The sequence below is a fragment of the Dama dama genome, chromosome 2, assembly GCF_033118175.1.
Source record: "Dama dama isolate Ldn47 chromosome 2, ASM3311817v1, whole genome shotgun sequence".
NCBI classification, from domain to species: Eukaryota; Metazoa; Chordata; class Mammalia; order Artiodactyla; family Cervidae; genus Dama; species Dama dama.
In genome coordinates this window covers 22,183,395-22,202,473 of record NC_083682.1, presented here as the reverse complement: position 1 = coordinate 22,202,473, position 19,079 = coordinate 22,183,395, and the positions used below count along the sequence as shown (strand labels likewise).

The 19,079-nt window shown below is 47.9% G+C and overlaps 1 protein-coding gene across 5 annotated transcripts in view; it reads left to right on the top strand.

Annotated features, from left to right (window-relative positions):
* PKNOX2 (PBX/knotted 1 homeobox 2) overlaps window positions 1–19,079 on the top strand; it is a 290,935-nt gene that overhangs the window by 70,479 nt on the left and 201,377 nt on the right. For all 5 annotated transcript variants that reach the window (XM_061167264.1, XM_061167273.1, XM_061167283.1 and 2 more), the window contains exon 2: window positions 13,215–13,280. The gene's annotated coding sequence lies outside the window, so the exon portion shown is untranslated. The remainder of the gene's footprint in view (window positions 1–13,214; window positions 13,281–19,079) is intronic.

Genomic DNA, 19,079 nt, shown 5'->3' with positions numbered 1-19,079 from the left:
ATAGCTTGGACTAGATGGACCTTTGTTGGCAGAGTAATGTCTCTGCTTTATAATATGCTGTCTAGGTTGGTCATAACTTTCCTGCCAAGGAGCAAGCATCTTTTAATTTCATGGCTGCAGTCACCATCTGCAGTGATTTTGGATCCCCCCAAAATAGTCTGCCACTGTTTCCACTGTTTCTCCATCTATTTGCCATGAAGTGATGGGACTGGATGCCATGATCTTAGTTTTCTGAATGTTGAGCTTTCAGCCAACTTTTTCACTCTCCTCTTTCACTTTCATCAAGAGGCTCTTTAGTTCTTCTTCACTTTCTGCCATAAGGGTGGTGTCATCTGCATGTCTGAGGTTATCGATATTTCTCCTGGCAATATGTATTCCAACTTGTGCTTCCTCCAGCCCAGCATTTCTCATGATGTACTCTGCATACTGTGCTCTGCATGATGTACTCAGTTATTATTAACTAAATAATAAATGGATGACTGGATGAAGGAATAAATAATCAAGGTACTGTTCCTGCCCACAAGGAACTTATGTTCTGGGAAGAAGACATACGTAATAGAACTTTAATATAAGACAAAATACAGGGGCCCTGAGAAGCATATGATTAATTCCTACATCAGTGCCCAGCAGTGTCAATTAAGAAAGTACCTCGGTGTACTGGGCAGACCAGTCTGTAAATGTTGCTTTAAAAGGTCCAGGCTATTGAGTAGCTTTAAATTCATTTTATTATCAATCTCCACCCACTCCCCCACCACCAACCATGCTATGATATTATCATTAGTTTCCAGGTAAGGAAACAAAGATGGACAGAGGTTAAGTAACTTGCCCAACACAATGCATCTAGTAACGCAGGTTTCTTTTGTTTTTTTGTAATTTATTTATTTGGCTGCTCTGGGTCTGAGTTGCAGAATGTGAGATCTAGTTCCCTGACCAGGAATCAAACCTGGGCCCCCTGCATTGGGAGCTTGGAGTCTTAGCCACTGGACCACCAGGGAATTCCCAGTAAGGCAGGTTTGAAGTCAGATTTGACTGCCCCCCAAGTCCAGCCCGTTTTTCTTTCTTTTATCAGTTATCTTATTTTCCTTATTGATAGCTCAATTGGTAAAGAATCTGCCTGCAATGCAGGAGACCCTGGTTTGATTCCTGGGTTGGGAAGATCCCCTGGAGAAGGGATAGGCTACCCACTCCAGTATTCTTTGGCTTCCCTTGTGGGTTAGCTGGTAAAGAATATGCCTGCAATGCGGGAGACCTGGGTTTTATCCCTGGGTTGGGAAGATCCCTGGAGAAGGGAAAGGCTACCCACTCCAGTATTCTGGCCTGGAGAATTCCATGGACTATATAGTCCATGCGGTCGCAAAGTGTAGGACACGACTGAGCAATTGTCAAAAAAAAATTGAGTTTCTTTTCAAAAATTACAAAAGTGGCCACACTCACTGCAACCTGAAACCAGGCAAAGGTGTCCGAACGGCGGTGGTCCTTCACCCCTCTGTTCCGTGAACACGTGGGCTGTTCCTTCCATCTCTGTGCTCTCACAGACTCATGCACATGGATGCAGTCAATCTGGAGTTTTTCTCTATTTTTACAGAAATGGAATCACACCACACACATCATTCTGCTCCTCAGTTTTCTTTCTTGAAACATTCTGGCCATCTCTTGCAGCAAAAGATGTATATCTAACTTGCTCTTTTGAATGCACTGTGCTTTGCTCAGTCATATTCAACTCTTTGCAACCCCATGGACTGTCGTCTGCCAGGCTCCTCTGTCCATGGAATTCTCCAGGCAAGAATAATGGAGTGGGTTGCCATGCCTTCCTTCATGGATCTTCCCAACCCAGGAGTCAAACCCAGGCCTCCCTCACTGCAGGCGGATTCTTTACCAGCTGAGCTACCAGGGAAGCCCTGCCCTTTTGAATAGCAGCATTTAATGATAGTATAGCTGCATTGCAGGTTATTTGAACATTCCCCACCTGATGGATATCTAGCTTCTTTTTCACCCCTTTGCACTACAAATTGCTGCTGCATTATCCTCATGCATGGGTACTTTCCTTTTTAAAAAAATTGTATTTATTTATTTTTATTTCTTGGCCATGCCATTTGGCATGTGGGATCTTAGTTCCCTGAGCAGACATCAAGCCCACAGTCCATGCACTGGAAGTTTGGGGTCTTAACCACTAGACTTCCAGGGAAATCTGTCATACTTTCCTTTCTATAGGATAAATTCTCAGACTGAGGCTGCTGAGGAGAAGTGTCTGTGTATTTTTAATTGCAATAGATCTTGACTTACTATTTTTTCCAAAGATAGTAGCCATGCAGTGTCATGCTTTGAACCACTGTAGTTTCTAGGCTCGTGGCTGCCCCTCTTTCTTCCTCTGCTGCTTCTCCTCGGAGCCCAGTGCCCTCAGGTGCGTCCCAGCCTCTTCTGACCTGGCCAGGACTCCCCAGGAAGGCTGGAGGGGCACCGCCTCCTTCTCGTTCCTTCTCTCAGGGCCTTGCTCTGTCCTCTTCCTTGGCCTGTGAGGCATGGTCATCAGGAAATCTGAACTGTAGTCCTAACTCTGTCACTAATCAGCTGTCTGACTTTGGACAAGCCACTTGACGTTTCTGTGCATCGGTTTCTTCATCCATAAATTGAGGGAGCTTGGGCTGGGTGAAGTATGAAGCCTTCCTTCTCCAGGTGACCTTCTGGGGTTTGAGACCCCACAGTGCTGGCCCCCAAGCAGAGTCCTGGCATCTGTCTGCTTTCTGGGGGTCTGGGGGCCTGTGGCAGACAGAAGAGTCTTTCTACAGCTAACCATCAAAGGGTCTCCTAGCCACCTCGACCACTTGTTCTATCAAGAAATTGTGTGGCGGGTGGGGATTCCGGAGCCAGGCTGAATGGGACCTGGGCTCGAACCCAGCTCAGCCATGACCTTGGGCTGCTTGCCTCACCTCTCTGTGCCTTGATTTCAGAATCAGTTCGATGAGCAAGACAACTGACTTTCATATACTAGAGCAGCACTGTCTGCCTGTGATGATGGGAGCCTGGTCTTTCTGGGCCTCCCAGTGCAACAACCACACATGACTGTCGAGCATTTGAAATGTGGCCAGTGAGGCTGAAGACTAGATTTTAGATTTTATTTAATTCTTACGAATTAGGATTTGTATTTTGAAAGCCAGATGTGGGGACTCCCTTGGCAGATGGTCCTGTGGTTAAGACTCCCCGCTCCCAATACAGGAGGCATGGGTTCATCCATGGTTGGGGAACTAAGATCCCATGTGCCTCGTGGTACAGCCAAACAACAACAACAACAAAGCTTACCTTAAAAAAAAAAAAATAGAAATAGGGCTTTCCCTGGTGGCTCGGTGCAAAAGAATCTATCTGCCAGTGCAGGAGACACTGGTTTTATCCCTGATCCGGGACAATCCCACATGTGGCAGAGCAACTAAGCCCGTGTGCCATAACTACTGAGTCTGTGCTCTAGATCCTGGGAACTGAGACTAAAGAGCCCGCGTGCCCTAGAGCCCTGCTCTGCAACAAGAGGAGGAGGAGTAATGTTAGTCATTCAGTGGTGTCCCACTCTTTGTGACCCCATGGACTGTGGCCCGCCAGGCTCCTCTGTCCTTGGGATTCTCCAGGCAAGAGTAACTGGAGTGGGTTGCCATTTCCTTCTCCAGAGGATCTTCCCGACCCAGGGATCGAACCTGGGTCTCCTGCATTGCAGGCAGATTCTTTACCGTCTGAGCTACAGGGAAGATTCTGCAACAAGAGAAGCCCCCGCAATGAGAAGCCTGAGCACCATAACTAGAGAGGAGCCGCTGCTCACCACAACCAGAGAAAGCTCATACATAGCGATCAAGATCCAGCATAGCCAAAAATAATTTTTTTTTAATTAAAAAAAAAAAAAACAACTTAAAAATAAATAAAAAGCCAGAGGTAGCTAATGGCTATCTTGCTGGCCTCTGTAGCTACAGAAGAGGAAGATGTAATCCAGTACATGGAAAGCGCTCAGCCAGCCCAGTGTCTGGCACATAGTAAGCGCTCAATAAAGGTCTGCTATTGTTAGCTGTCGTGTGTCTTGCTTTCCGGCCCACCACACCTGATGGCTCTCAACGACACCCCCACTTGCTGTCCCAGAGTCACCTGGGGAGGTGGGGAAGGGGGGAAGGTGTCGCTGCTGGTGGGGCATGTCAGTAATGAGCCTGGCACTAAATGTTTCTGGTCTGCTACTTTCCCTGGAGGGTCATGTGAGCCGGAGTGGTATGTGGCCTGCTTTGCAAGTGATTAACATGGTGTAAGCAATCTGCATGGAGAGAAAAACCCCTCCGCTGGTATTCCATTATTCTATTAGAGTTTCAGAGCCAGGATTAAGTGGACATGATTTCTTCCTATGGGCCATTAATTTTGTTTTATTGCTGGTCTGATGGCCATTACCCTTTTTTGCCAATGCATTCCCCCATTAGGTTTGTACAATTAACAAAATATGTGCTGTTAGGGCTTTGATAGGAACAGTGGGATGGAAATAAAGGGAGGGGGTGCAGCCTCTACTGAGTTGGGGGTGGGGAGAGGCTGGACTCAGGGGTGGGGCCCCGTAGTCCTGGCACTCCTAGAAACTGCCCTAGGACCTTCTCCGGCTGTCTCCTGGCCAGAGGTGGAGCAGCGATCCAGGGGAGAGAGAAAGAGGAATGCTTGTGGGCCTGGCTGCGAACAGCGCGGCTGAGAACGCAACGAGCCACCTCCACACTGTCACCTTGAGCCCTCAGCCGGCAGCTGAGTCAGCCTCCAGGTGCCCGGCCCTGTGGGCTTCTTGCAAGCAACACCTGCCTTTTCTCTGTGAGACAAACAGGGGGACCCACGCCTGAAAAGGGGGCCTCTGACACTTGGTGTCATCCAGAGACTGCCACGTGAAGATGTTAAAATTGGCGTTCATCCCGAATCTGGGAGAAAACCTAGGATCTGGATTTTCAAATGTGAAATTTTCAGCTTTTTAGATGTTGTCTGTGTTTACAAAAACATCAAGCAGGCAAGAGGCTGGCTCCGGGCTGCTGGTGGGTGACCTCTGCCAGACACTGAGCTGTCCTTGGAGGGTTTGGAGGAGGAATGGACGTGACGGAATTTGTGTTTCAGGGACATCCCAGGCTTGGGGGAAGTGGTGGACAGGCCGAAAGGGGATGAGGCTGGAGGCCCAGAGATGGATTAGGGGCCCAGGGGAGAGAAGGAAGCCTAAGGCAGGTGACGATGGGCCAGGAAGAAGAACGGTGATGTTCCTGGTAGAGAATAAGTAAGTCTTGGGTTTGGTGTTTTCTTGTCCCCGAGGGCGCCCTCTTTATAGGTGTAGGACCTGGCTTAGAGTCTTGGGCTGAGGCCGGAGGGCATGACTGAGGGAATTTCTCTGGTCCTCTCTGCAGCTGGCCGCCCAGACCTGCCTGCAGCCTAGGAGGCTGAGGACGGTTCTGAGGGGGCCTGTGCAGCACCCTCAGGGCTGGGCGGGTACGCTTCTCAGAGCCGAGCGCTTAGTGCCAGCGGAGTCTCCCGGTGTTCATCTCCTCAGTTGTGTCACTGAGAGGCTGGTGCTCAGGGCCTGCGATGCTGTGACTGACGGACAGCCTCACTCTGACATTAACATACACCACAGCGAGCCGTCATGGGGTGTGTGTGTGAGGGGAGCAGAGGCGGAGTAGAGAGGGTTCTCGGGGTGATGAGGCGAGAGAGGCAGGACCCACGGTGACCCTGCAGGTGACTCTGTCTCGGAGGGTCTTATTTATTTATTTTTGTCTGCACAGGGTCTTCGTGGCTGTGTGGGCTTTCTCTAGTTGAGCCGATCAGGGGCTACTCTTTCGTTCTGGTGTGTGGGATTCTCATTGCGGTGGCTTCTCTTGTTGAAGAACATGGGCTCTAGAGTGAGGGCGTCAGCAGCTGGGGCTCCCGCGCTCTAGAGCACACGCTCGGTAGTTGGGGTGCACGGGCTTCGTTGCCCCAGAGCATGTGGGATTTTCCCAGACCAGGGATCGAGCCCGAGTCTCCTGCATCAGCAGGCGGACTCCTTACCACTGAGCCACCAGGGAAGCCCCGGGAGCGTCTTTTTTAAGTTTTGTTTCTCTTTGGGGAGTTTTGCTTATGTTCCTACAGAGGTTTCTCAGAGATCCAGAGAGACTCCGGGTGCCTGACAACAGGTTGTCACAATTTGTCCTCCTCCTAAGGGCCTGGTCAGAGGACGAGCAGAGCGGCTTGTCATGGGTTGTGGGATGAAGGCAGAGGCCCTCAGGCTTCTTGATTTGCCTCCCTTTCCCCATCGAGCTGCTGCCAGCCCTCACCTCCTCATGCTGAAGAGCAGCAACAGCAGCCCCATTCGTTGTTATGAGTATGTTCCAGGCATTGCACAAAATGCTCTTGGGGCATCACCTCATTTAAAGGCGCTGCTCTTATTCCCCTTTTAAAGATGCAAACATTGATGTCTGTAGAGATTAAGGTTAGGGAGGTGATGGAGCCATGTTAAACCCAGAACTGTCTGCCTCCTGTGTCTCTGTTCTTAACCACAAACATAGACTGAACTACTTCAGGGCCCCCATGGGTTGGTAGGCGGAGTGGGGGAAGGGGTGAGTCTGGGTAACATCAGAGATGTGTAGAAGTCACATGCTTCCAGAATCATCTAGTCAAGCACTATCATTTTGCAGATGGGGAAGCTGAATCAGGCAGTGGTTAAAGTTCCATGTTCAAGGCCACACAGTAAGTTAACGGAGTCGGGGCGTGAACCCATGACACCCTTGGTCTAGTGGCCTCTGTGTTAGACACCCCCAGCCCTGTCTTGCCAAGTTCCAAGCTCATCTCCCTCCAGCCTTCTCTCTTACCCAGGATGCTTCATGGGAGCTGGCTCAGCTCTCCTTGGGCATGCAGAGTCAAGTTCTAGGATGCCCCCTCCTGTGGGAAGCTTTCTTCTGTCCCCCCCAACCTCTTAATGATGAATGTTCTTCAGCTCCCTCCTCATTTACCATTTCATGAATGTCCACATATTTATGAATGTGAATAGTCAATCCCATTTATGATTCAAATCTATGTTCTTTAGTGAGTAAGGCAGGCCTGAGTTTAGATTCTGTTTGTGTTATGGAAGGGCTGCTTGTCGCAAGGCCTTTGATGTGGCATTCCAGGATGAAAGGCTGATGGCCCTGGAAGGCCCTAAAATGACATGCACGTGGCTCCCCAGCAGGCGTTCCTGGGTCAGTGCCAGATAGGAAGACTTTTCCGCTGGTGCAGTGAGGTCTGGCAAACAAGGACAATGTGGAGAGGTTGCGTGTGCACATATGTGTGCATGTGTGTTGGGTGTGAGAGAGATGGACACATAGAGACCAAAAAAGGCAGAGACAGAAAGAGGAGTCAGACATGACGGTGGCAGGGCAGGGGTGATGCTGTTTATGATGCCTCATTCATTTCAGAGAGCTCAGTGAGTGGCCCTTTGTGCTCACCTTACTTTGAAGGGTTGATTTACTTTATCAAACGATGATAAAGGAAGACACTTTTAATATTTTATCGATATGCATGTTTGTCACCCCTCCCAGTCTCCCAGTGTTTTCTTTTCAATGTTTGATGGGTGAGGGGAGCCACGTCTGGGAGACCACGCTCAGGGGCATCTTCTTACCCAACACAGGATCCTCTTTCCTGAGTTGGAAGCTCACTTTCCAAGGAAGCCTAACTCACTGTTGGATGGCTCTTCGGACTAGAGAAGTCCTTATATATTGAACTACAGATTGGCTTCCTCTAATATCTGTCAATTAGCCCTAAGTCTACTCTGTGGAGCAACACCAACCCCTCTTCAAATATATGGAGGAACTCCATGTGGGAGAGAGATTGTTGTCAATAGAACTAGGACCAATGTGTCATGTTAGAGAGGAGCAAATGGAGGTCCATCTCTAGTTTCTTCTCCCATATCTTCTACCTCATGGCCCCTGATAATTAAAATAACAACAATGACAGCTAATATGCAATGCGTGCTTATTTTGTGCAAAGCACTGCTCTAGGCACTTTACAGTATATAGATTCATTCAACCCTTACAGCCAACCTCAAAGGCAGAACAGAACCCTCATTAGCTCCATTTTACAGATGGGAACTGAGAACTATGGACAAAAACTCATTAACATTGTACAGGAGGTAGTAAACAATGAAAACCATGCCAATGAAAAGGGAATGCAAGACGGCAAAGTGGTTGTCTGAGGAGGCTTTACAAATAGCAAAGAAAAGAAGAGAAGCAAAAGGCAAGGAAGAAAGGGAACGACATACCCGACTGAATGCAGCATTCCAGAGAATAGCAAAGAGAGATAAGAAGGTCTTCTTAAAGGAACAGTGCAAAGAAATAGAGGAAAACAATAGAATGGGAAAGACTAGAGATCTCTTCAAGAAAATTAGAGATACCAAATGAACATTTCATGCAAGAATGGGCACAATAGCGAGGACAGAAGCGACCTACCAGGAGCAGAAGAGATTAAGAAGAGGTGGCAAGAATACACAGAAAAACTATAGAAAAAAGGTCTTAATGACCCGAATAACTGTGATGGTGTGGTCACTCACCTAGAGCCAGACATCCTGTAATGTGAAGTCAAGTGGTCCTTAAGAAGCATTACTACAAATAAAGCTACTGAAGGTGATGGTATTCCAGCTGAGCTATTTAAAACTCCTAAAAGATGATGCTGTTACAGTACTGCACTCAATATGCCAGCACATTTAGAAAACTCAGCAGTGGCCACAGGACTGGAAAAGGTCAGTTTTCATTCCAGTCCCAAAGAAGGGCAATCCAAAAGAATGTTCAAGCTTCATATAATTGCACTCATTTCACATGCTAGCTAGGTTATGCCCAAAGTTCTTCAAGCTAGGCTACAATAGTATGTGAACTGAGAGCTTCGAGATGTATAAGCTGGGTTTAGGAAAGGCAGAGGACACAGAGACCAAATTGCTGACATTCAGGGAGAAAGCATGGGAATTCCAGAAAAACATCTTCTTCTGCTTCATTAAATATGCTAAAGGCTTTGACTGTGTGGATCACAACAAAGTGGAAAATTCTTAAAGAGATGGGAATACCAGACCACCTTATCTGCCTCTTGAGAAACCTGTATGGTCCCTCTTGAGGGACCTGTATGGATCAAGAAGCAACAGTTAGAACTGGACATGGAACAGTGGACTGGTTCAAAATTGGGAAAAGAGTACACCAAGGCTGTATATTGTCACCTTGCTTATTTATCTTATACGCAGAGTACATCATGTGAAATGCTGGACTGATGAATCACAAGCTGGAATCAAGATTGCTGAGAGAAATATCAGCAACCTCAGACATTCAGATGATACCACTTTAATGGCAGAAAGTGAAGAGGAACTGAATAACCTCTTGATGAAGGTGAAAGAGGACAGTGAAAAAACTTGAAACTCAACATTAAAAACTTAGACCATGGCATCTGGTCCCATTACTTCATGGCAAATGGGGAAATGGAAGCAGTTACAGATTTTATTTTCTTGGACTCCAAAATCACTGCAAACGGCGACTGCAACCATGAAATTTAAAAATGTTTGCTCCTTGGAAGGAAAGCTATGACAAACTTGTGCTGTGCTGTGCTTAGATGCTCTGTCATGTCCTACTCTTTGCAACCCCATGGACTGTAGCCTGCCAGGCTCCTCTGTCCATGGGAATTCTCCACGCAAGAATGCTGGAGTGGGTTGCCATTCCCTCCTCCAGGGGATCTTCCTAACCCACGGATCAAATTCAGGTCTCCTGCATTGCAGGTGGATTCTTTACCATCTGAACCAACAGGGAAGCCCAACAGTCCTGGAGTGGGTAGCCTATCCCTTCTCCTGGGGATCTTCCTGACCCAGGAATCGAACTGGGGTCTCCTGCATTTCAGGCAGATTCTTTATCAGCTGAGCTACCAGGGAAGCCCATGACAAACCTAGACAGCATATTAGAAAGCAGAGACATCACTTTACCAACAAAGATCTGTATAATCAAAGCTATGGTTTTTCCAGTAGTCATTTATGTATGTGAGAGTTGGACCATAAAGAAGGCTGAGTGCCGAAGAACTGATGCTTCTGAATTGTGAAGAACTGATGCTTCTGAATTGTGGTACTGGAGAAGACTCTTTGAGAGTCCCTTTGGACTACAAAGAGATCAAACTAGTCAATCCTGAAGGAAATCAACCGTGAACATTCATTGGAAAGTCTGATGCTGAAGCTGCAATACTTGACTACTTGATGCAAAGAGCTGACTCTTTGAAAATGACCCTGATGCTGTGAAAAATTGAAGGCAAAAGGAAAAGGATGTGGTGAGCTTGAGATAGTTAGATAGCATCACTGACTTAATGGACATGAATCTGAGCAAACTCTGGAAGATAGTGAAGGATAGAGGAGCCTGGTGTGCTACAGTCCGTGAGGTTGCAAAAAGTCAAACATGACTTAGCGACTGAACAACAACATATGAAAAACTGCGACATAGATATGTTAAGTAACTTACCCATGGGCCCACTGCCAGGAAGTAGTGGGGCTGTGATGAACACCTGTACTGTCTGATTCCAGAGGTTGTGCTTTGAATTACTAAACTTTTAGCCAGTACTTTGACCACTAGACACCTTTGCTCACCTCTCTCTTCTACTCATCACCATCAAAGTTATTAAAATATGATGTCAAAATTGCATCTAAAAGTAATGTAGATCGATAAGTATAAAGTGAGAGGACCATTCTCTTGGTTGCCTATCATACAGCTATTAAGGCAACTGAGATCAATGTAATGGGTTTGGCAGCAACATCACACCCTGGGCTCTACCTCCACTTGCATTTAACTCAAATAACACTTGCCCTTTTTAAAAAAAAACAGGTCACCCCAATCTGTAATTTTTTTTTTTACTGTGCTGGGGTTTTGTTGCTGTGCATGGGTTCTCTCTAGTTGAGGCAAGCAGGGGCTACTCTCTAGTTTCAGTGCAAGGGCTTCTCTTGTTGTGAAACGTGGGCTCTAGGCGCTTGGACTTCAGTGGTTGTGGCGCACAAGATTCATTGCCCCTTGGCATGTGAAATTTTCCCAGATCAGGAATTGACCCCATGTCCCCTGCATATTCTTAACCCCTGGACCACTGGGGAAATTCCCAATGTATGACTTTTGTAACTGACTTTTGAATGTTAAGAGTAGGATTTGGTATATTTATTCTTGTCAAATCTTTTTCTACAACTCAGTAAAAAACTAAAATGGATTTGCATGTGGACATAGTATATAATCATTTGATGGTTTAGAGTGATAGGATTGTAATAAGAATTTTTTTACTTTCAAATTTATTTCATTTATGGTTGTCATGATGTTATTGTGTGAGAGATAAAAACTGGTCACGGGAAAAATTGACTTTTTAGTTTTGGCCCATCCTTTCAACTTGTTCAAAGCTTTGTAACACGTGCCCATCAGAATCCATCTGCCGAACAGAGTGGCTGTCCTGTCCAGCTGAGCAGCATGTGCACATGGCAAGTCCAACCTATTTTCTTCCAAGTCACTGGTGTCTCAACATTCAGTCCTGGGGGCAGGGATAAATCCTCGCTATACACAGTTCAACCAAGAAACTTCCTGTCCTGAGTTCATATATGCTCAGTAGCAATGTGTCAATAGTGTAGAAGATTACAAGTTGGAGTCCATTGCCAGCTAGGAGCTTGTTGTCAGGTTCTGGTTAGAATGAGCCGAGTCCACCACTGAACATTTCAGCAGACACTTGGGGAGAACCTATCACACTGTGGGCTAAACAGATGTGCAAATGCAGTCCTCATCCTCAGCCACGTGCCATCAGCGGTCTGGTCTTGTCTCTGAGGCACTACCATTGAGTCATCAGTCTTGGTCCTGGAGATGTTAGTAGACAGCTCCAGGAAGTGCCTCATTTTGAGTGACATCATCATGAACAAGAGAGACATCTTTCCAGGAGCATGTTGTATCACACCCCATTCCTGAATGTCCTGTCTGAAACTCCACCTTTTCCAGGAAGCCTCTCATCTTAATTAAAAGGAAAATACTACAGAGTCGTGGCGGGTGGGAGGGTCCTCTCCCTCATGACATTTCTTTGTTGGAAAACCTTCCGTGGCTCCAGAAGCTCCCAGCCCAAGCCTGACCTCTCCACCTAAGACTCGAGCTGGGATGCTCTGGCCCCAGCCAACTGACTCAGCATTAACTCTTCCTCCAGTGTCTCAGCCAGGCAGCCTCTGCATCGTCCCTGGACAGCCCGTGCTTTCCCCCATCATTCTTGCTCAGATTGCTCCCTTTCTTGGAATGCCCCCGGTCGTCTTCCACCAGCTGGATTTTGCCTTACGAGTCCTCCAAGACCCTGGTCAAGTTCTCCCTCTCCCTGAAAACTTCCCCGAAGGCTCCAGCTCTCACAGACCCTGTTTCTGTGGAGAGAGAGGGAGTTATAGTCTCTACCACATAGTTCAGCACTGCTTTATGTATGTTCTCATCTTATCTGATGGATATTCTTGTTTCACCAATGACGTGGCAGCACTTTTATTATGGGACCCATGGATTTTATTCTTGCTGGGCTGGGTGAGTGTAGATGGAATAAATATGTGCTGGCTTTTTCCCCCCCCTTTTAAAAATGTATTTATTTGACTGTATTGGGTCTTAGTTGCAGCATGCAGGATCTTTGCTGTGTCATGTGGGATTTTTCATTGCAGTGCACAAACTCTCTAGTTGTGATACCTGGGCTCAGTAGTTAGGGCACTCAGGCTTAGTGGCTCCAAAGCATGTGGGATCTTAGTTCCTTGACTAGGGATCGAACCTAAGTCCTCTGAATTACAAGGTGGATTCTTAACCACTGGGCCACCAGGGAAGTCCCTGGCTGGTTTTTTCTTCTTTTTATTGTTGTTGTTGCTTTATCCCAGGATAAAAACCATCATGTTTTCTGATCTTATCAGTCACCACCCCCCCATCACCATGCACATCTCCCTTATTGCCCAGTGAATGGGACTCTTCACTTTCCATAATCTTGCCATAAACCACAGCATTGGTGGTGGTGTTTGCTTGTCTTCAAATCCCCACATGGATTTTGAGCTTTCCCAGGGGCTCCTCTGTCCTGTCCTGCTCTGCCCGAGGTCTTTGGTCAGACAGGAGGCATTGGTAAATGATCATTGCCTTGCTCAGCTCAGGGCGCCACAAAGCCGTGAGCCTCTTTTTCTCTGGGACTCCTAGAGGGGAGGTGTTGACTCACACGCAGTCTGTAAAGATGTCTTTTCTCACCATCAGGTTGAAACTGGAGTGGGATCCTGAGGCCGACCTCCATGCCGCTCACCAGCAAAGGGACTGTGAACTGTGAGTAACTTTGATTGGCGTTTTCAGAGCTAACTCAATAAGGTTATGGGTTAAAGACCAGCCCTGAACCTGATCATCCACAGCCATGCCTTGTGCAAGGGACACGCTCGACAGTGAGCCGGTCAGGACGTGAAATATGGTGGACCTGTAATTAGATGAGGCCTGAATGTGACGAAGAGGCCCTGTAACAGGACGTCCTATTTAATTAGATTGTATTGATTGTGCATTACGGTGGGTCTGATGTGTTCTGTGTGTCATGAGTGCTGGAGAGGGAAATTCTTGAGTTTGCAAGGCCAGGCCAGACCCCAGCCACTATGGTCTGGGAGCTAAGCGTGGGAGGCTGTGAGAGGAGGAACCAGGCCAAGTTCAGAGCTCGCACTTGCTTTTATGTCTGGTTGTTTCTGGAGAGACACGAGGGAGGGAAAAGGAAATGCTGCTGGTCGCTTCCCTCCGGTCAGCCCAGGAACCACTGCACCTTCTGTGTGTGTGTATTTGCTCATCAGTTTCTCCCACTTGGCAGAAGTCTTCTAATCCGTACGCCCTGGCCTCTGTTTAGTCTGCTCAGTGGAACTTCCTTTGGTAATTCAGCTAGAGGTGGCTTCTCCATCTTCTGGGTTTCTTTGCCTCTTTTGTCTGCTGGGCATCTCTCTGCCCGCACAGTGCTGCGTGCCCTCATGAGGCTGAGCTCCTGGAGACTGGTCTGGGGTCCCCTGGTCCTTTATTCCAGCTGTGCCCGCCACACTGGCCCTGCTCAGGCAGTGTCAGCTAGAAGGGCCTGCAGCTGGGCAACCTCCCCACTCTGCTTTGGGGGCTCCCGGGGCCCCAGCGGCTGCGACTTTGATAGTACATTGGCTCCCAACCAGTCCATGGAATTATAAATGATTAACCGTTATCAGCGCACATCTTCACCTCTGTGTAAAAATAGATTGACTGTAATGAGTATTTGAATAAATCATAAGAATGGCCGCCCCGCGATCGTCTAACATCCTGCCGATGGCTGCCCGGTGAGTGAGCAGGGCGCCGGCCCTACGCCTAATGGCCTGCGAGGCCGTGCCGGTGCCTCCGTGATTGACGGGTGCGGCTCCCAGGACACCCCCTCTCAAGCTCCCGCTCGGAGGGGTCGATCCCCAGGCCCGGGTGTGGGAAAGGGTGCCTCCCTCCCTCCTGTTCCAGGAAAACCTACCTCAGAGATGGAGCCGAGGGGGCGGGAGGGGGGAACAAGGGTAGGAAGATAATGACCTTTGTGAGAATCGATGTCTGCTCGCGGCGGAGGTTAGAGGGACCCCATAAGTCAAGTCAAGTGTGAGAGGAGCAAGCCAAGCGTGACCTTCGTGAGAGCAGGTGAGTAGGGGAACTAGGTCTGCACACATTCCGCCTGGGTCCGTGAGGTCAGCTGATGCCCGACCGGGGACCACCCAGCCTCGGAGAGAGCCCTCTCGGGGACACTCGGGACCGCCCGCCCAGAGGACAGAGGCAGAGCAGGGATCTGCAGGTTCCGGGATGCTGAAATGGGATGATTCAAAGGATCTTTCAGGGAGCAGGATTTTTGCTCAGGCTGCCCCAGGCAGGGGAGCCTGCAGAGAAGGGAGCAGTCTCAAAGTCTGAAGTGAGGGCTGGATTTGAGAAGGAAAAGGCAAACATTCTAACTTAATTTGGGTGGTGTTCCAGTTCCTAGAGCTATGTAACAAACCACCCCAAGACTTAGTAACTTAACATTTATTGAGCTCATTTATTCTGTGAGTCAGGAGTCCAAACAGGGCACAGGGGCGGGGGGTACTGTCTCTGGTCCACAGGCCTGGGGTCTCCTCGGGGGCAGACGCTGAGTGCCGGAATCATCGGAAGGCTTGTTCACTTGTCACTCTGCGGGTGGATATCAACTGTCAGCCGAGGTGTTAGCTGGCATCAGACCCACGTGCCCTCTCCACGTGACCTGGGCATCCTCATAACATGGGTGCCCTGAGGGAGCATCCCCTGAGAGGAGCCAGGAGCTGGGCGGGGCTGCCTGCCCAAGTCTGGCAGCATTGCTATCACTTCCACATGTTCCTTGTTTGGGGCAGATACAAAGGCTCACCTGGGTTTAGAGAAGGGGACATGGACACTCCCTAATCCTGTCTCAAAGGAGGAATAGCCACAGTACATTCAATGAAGAATGTGAGGGGGGTAATATGTCATTGCAGCTGTCTTTGGCGAGGACACGCCCACAGCTAGTGTTCATCAGGTGTGGCAAAGCACAGCCTCCTGAGGCAGGCTAAGGAAACCCAGCCTTTCAAGAATCAAACTGTCTCTTAACACACACTGTCTGTGTTTGAAGCCTCCCCTGGAGGCTCCTCCCCCAGGCTCCTCCCCCGGCAGGATTCCCTGAGGACATGCTGGTGTTGAGGCTCTGAAGTTGGTAGAAACCTCTACCCAACAGTCCTTCTCAGCAAGAGGGGCTCCAGTTTGCAGCCCACTGCTTGAGGTGCCAGGTCTGGAGAGGGTGTTAGACCTGTGACACAGACTCCATAAGCCTTCAGCCCTTCCTTCCCTGGTGTGTAGCTCCTACCCCCACCCCCCACTCCATGGCTTTCCAAGATGGGAGACTCGGCTTTGGCCAGATTGGATGAAGAGGTCCACGCCTGGATGGGGCCCAGGGCAGGCCACAGTCTGCTTTGTCCCCACACCTTCATACACTCACTCACACACACAACACTCTCACACACATTCACTCACACACTCACTCACACACACACAACACTCACACACACACTCACACACATAACACTCACACACATTCACTTACACACACACATAACACTCTCACACACATTCACTCACACACACACACACTCACACATATAACACACACATACTCACTCATGCACACACACACACACACACACACACACACACACACTATCCCCTGTGGGAGGCAGAACCCTGTCCTTTGCTGTTTTCCTGAACCAGTTGCAGCCAAGCTTTGAAAGAGGATCTGAGTCCTCTGGATGCCCTGTCCTGACTTAAGGGGTTACAAACAGAACTCAAGCAGCCAAAGGGCTGAAGGAGAACCAGTTCGTTTCTCCAGAGATATGAGAATGGCTAGTGATGGTGATGGACAGGGAGGCCTGGCATGCTGTGATTCATGGGGTCACAGAGAGTCGGACATGACTGAGCGACTGAACTGAACTGAACTGAGTGACTAAAGGGAGGGGGTAGGGAAGAGAGGGCAGAGGGGCATGGTTTTGATGAAAAGATTTGGAGGGAGCGTCTGGAGTCTTCCGAAAGTTGGCTAAATATTAATATTAATAACCATGTTAGTTGAGCACCTACTATATGCTAGACACTCTGATCAGCATGTGATGGGCATGTTCCCCTTAAACTCTCACACTGCTTTATGAGACACTGTTATTATCTCAGAGGTACCTACAGAAAGGGAGCAGAGGTTCAGAGACCAGAGAGGAACCCTAGTCAGGAATACAGTAAGTTAGTCACAGACCTCAAGTCAAACTTAAGACTCTATTCTAGAGCCTTAATCACTTTATCCTGTGGCTCTAAGAAACCCAGTTTACTCTCCTGTAAAAGGGGGAAGTCTAATGACCTCACCTCCAATGTCACCCTCAGGCCTTCCTTATATTCCAAATGTGCAGAAAAGATTCTGGGAACTGGCTTTGTTGCTGTTCATTTGCTAAGTCATGTCCAGCTGTTTGTGACCCCATGGACTGCAGCACACCAGGCTTACCCGTCCTTCACCATCTCCTCCAAGTTTGCTCAAACTCATGTCCATTGAGTCGATGATGCCCTCCAACCATCGCATCCTCTGTCTCCCCCTTCTCCACCTGCCCTCAATCTTTCCCAGCATCAGGGTCTTTTCTAATGAGTCAGTTCTTTGCATCAGGTCGCCAAAGTACTGGATCTTCAGCTTCAGCATCAGTCCTTCCAATGAATATTCAGGACTGATTTCCTTTAGGATTGACTGGTTGGATCTCCTTGCAGTCCAAGGGACTCTCAAGAGTCTTCTTCAACACCACAGTTCAAAAGCATCAGTTCTTCGGCGCTCAGTTTTCTTTATAGTCCAACTCTCACATCCATACATGACTACTGGAAAAACAGTAGCTTTGACTAGACAGACCTTTGTTGGCAAAGTAATGTCTCTGCTTTTTAATATGCTATCTAGGTTGGTCATAGCTTTTTTTTCCAAGGAGCAAGTGTCTTTTAATGTCACGGCTGTAGTCATCATCTGCAGTGATTTTGGAGCCCAAGAAAATGAAGTCTGTTATTTTTTCGTTGTTTCCCCATCTATTTGCCATGAAGTGATGGGACCAGATGCCATGATTTTAGTTTTTTGAAAGTTGAGTTTTAAGCCAGCTTTTTCACTCTCCTCCTTCACCTTCATCAAGAGGCTCTTCAGTTCCTCTTTGCTTTCTGCCATAAGGGTGGTGTCATCTGCATATCTGAGGTTATTGATATTTCTCCAGGCAACCTTGATTCCAGTTTGTGCTTCATCCAGTCCAGCATTTTGCATAATGTATTCTGCATATAAGTTAAATAAGCAGGGTGACAATATACAGCCTTGACGTATTCCTTTCCCGATTTGGACCCAGTCTGTTGTTCTATGTCCAGTTCTAACTGTTGCTTCTTGACCTGCATACAGATTTCTCAGGAGGCTGGTCAGGTGGTCTGGTATTCCCATCTCTTGAAGAATTTTCCACAGTTTGTTGTGATCTGCATAGTCAAAGGCTTTAGCATAGTCAATAAAACAGAAGTAGATGTTTTTTCTGGAATTCTCTTGCTTTTTTGATGATCCAATGGATGTTGGCAATTTGATCTCTGGTTCCTCTGCCTTTGCTAAATCCAGCTTGAACATCTGGAAGTTCTCGGCTCATGTACTGTTGAAGCCTCACTTAGAGGATTTTGAGCATTACACTGCTAGAATGTGAGATGGGTGCAATTGTGCGGTAGTTTGAACATTCTTTGGGATTGGAATGAAAATGAACTGGCTTAGACATCTCTAAAGCAGAGACTGACTGTGGACATGGGTCTGTGTGGAAGCATGGAATGGTTTCCTCTTCTGTCCTTTCCCCTTTCATGAAACTTAAGTCAGGAAACCAATGTTTAATTTGGGCAGGTGATGGAAACAGATAAAAGCCTCAAAGACCATTTGTATTTTCAAGGCTTCAACTTGGGGGGTGGAACATCGGGTGTGAAGCCCAAAGCTGAGGTTGAAGCTTAAGCCCTGTGACTTAGAACCTCTGTGATTCTGGACACATCTCTTTGGTCTTTAGATTCCTCGTCTCTGGGATGGAAATGGGTTTGTACATGCCTCCCAGGGTGGCTTGGGGGCTAAATGAAATTCAGTGTGTAGGAGCTTTAGGGCCATTCCTGGCACACATTATATGCACTGTAATGGTTCAGCCATCCCCTCCCCCAGTATTTAAGGAAAAGAGTGGAGTTGGAAAGACTGTTCCTTTCCATTGCTTCTGATGGAAATGGTCAAGCATCTTTCCTTTAACTGTACTCTCCGTAAAAGTTCACTCATAAACTATTGATATTTTAATAATACACATTAGCATCTTGCCCTTTGACAGATGAATATTGAATGAGCAATAAAGAGGCAAAAGAGTAACCAGGTATGTGGCTATGGGGAAGCGGTTCTCAGAGGAAAGGCTCCTCTCTGGGGAGCTTGTGACTGGCCTCTCTCTCTCTAGTGACCCCTAGGAAACAGCTTTTAGGAGCTCAGAATCTGGCCCAGCCCAGCCCAGTCTGAGCAGAATTTGCCCCCGGTTTTCTTTCACTTGCCTGGAGGAGACTGGGGAAAAGACAGAA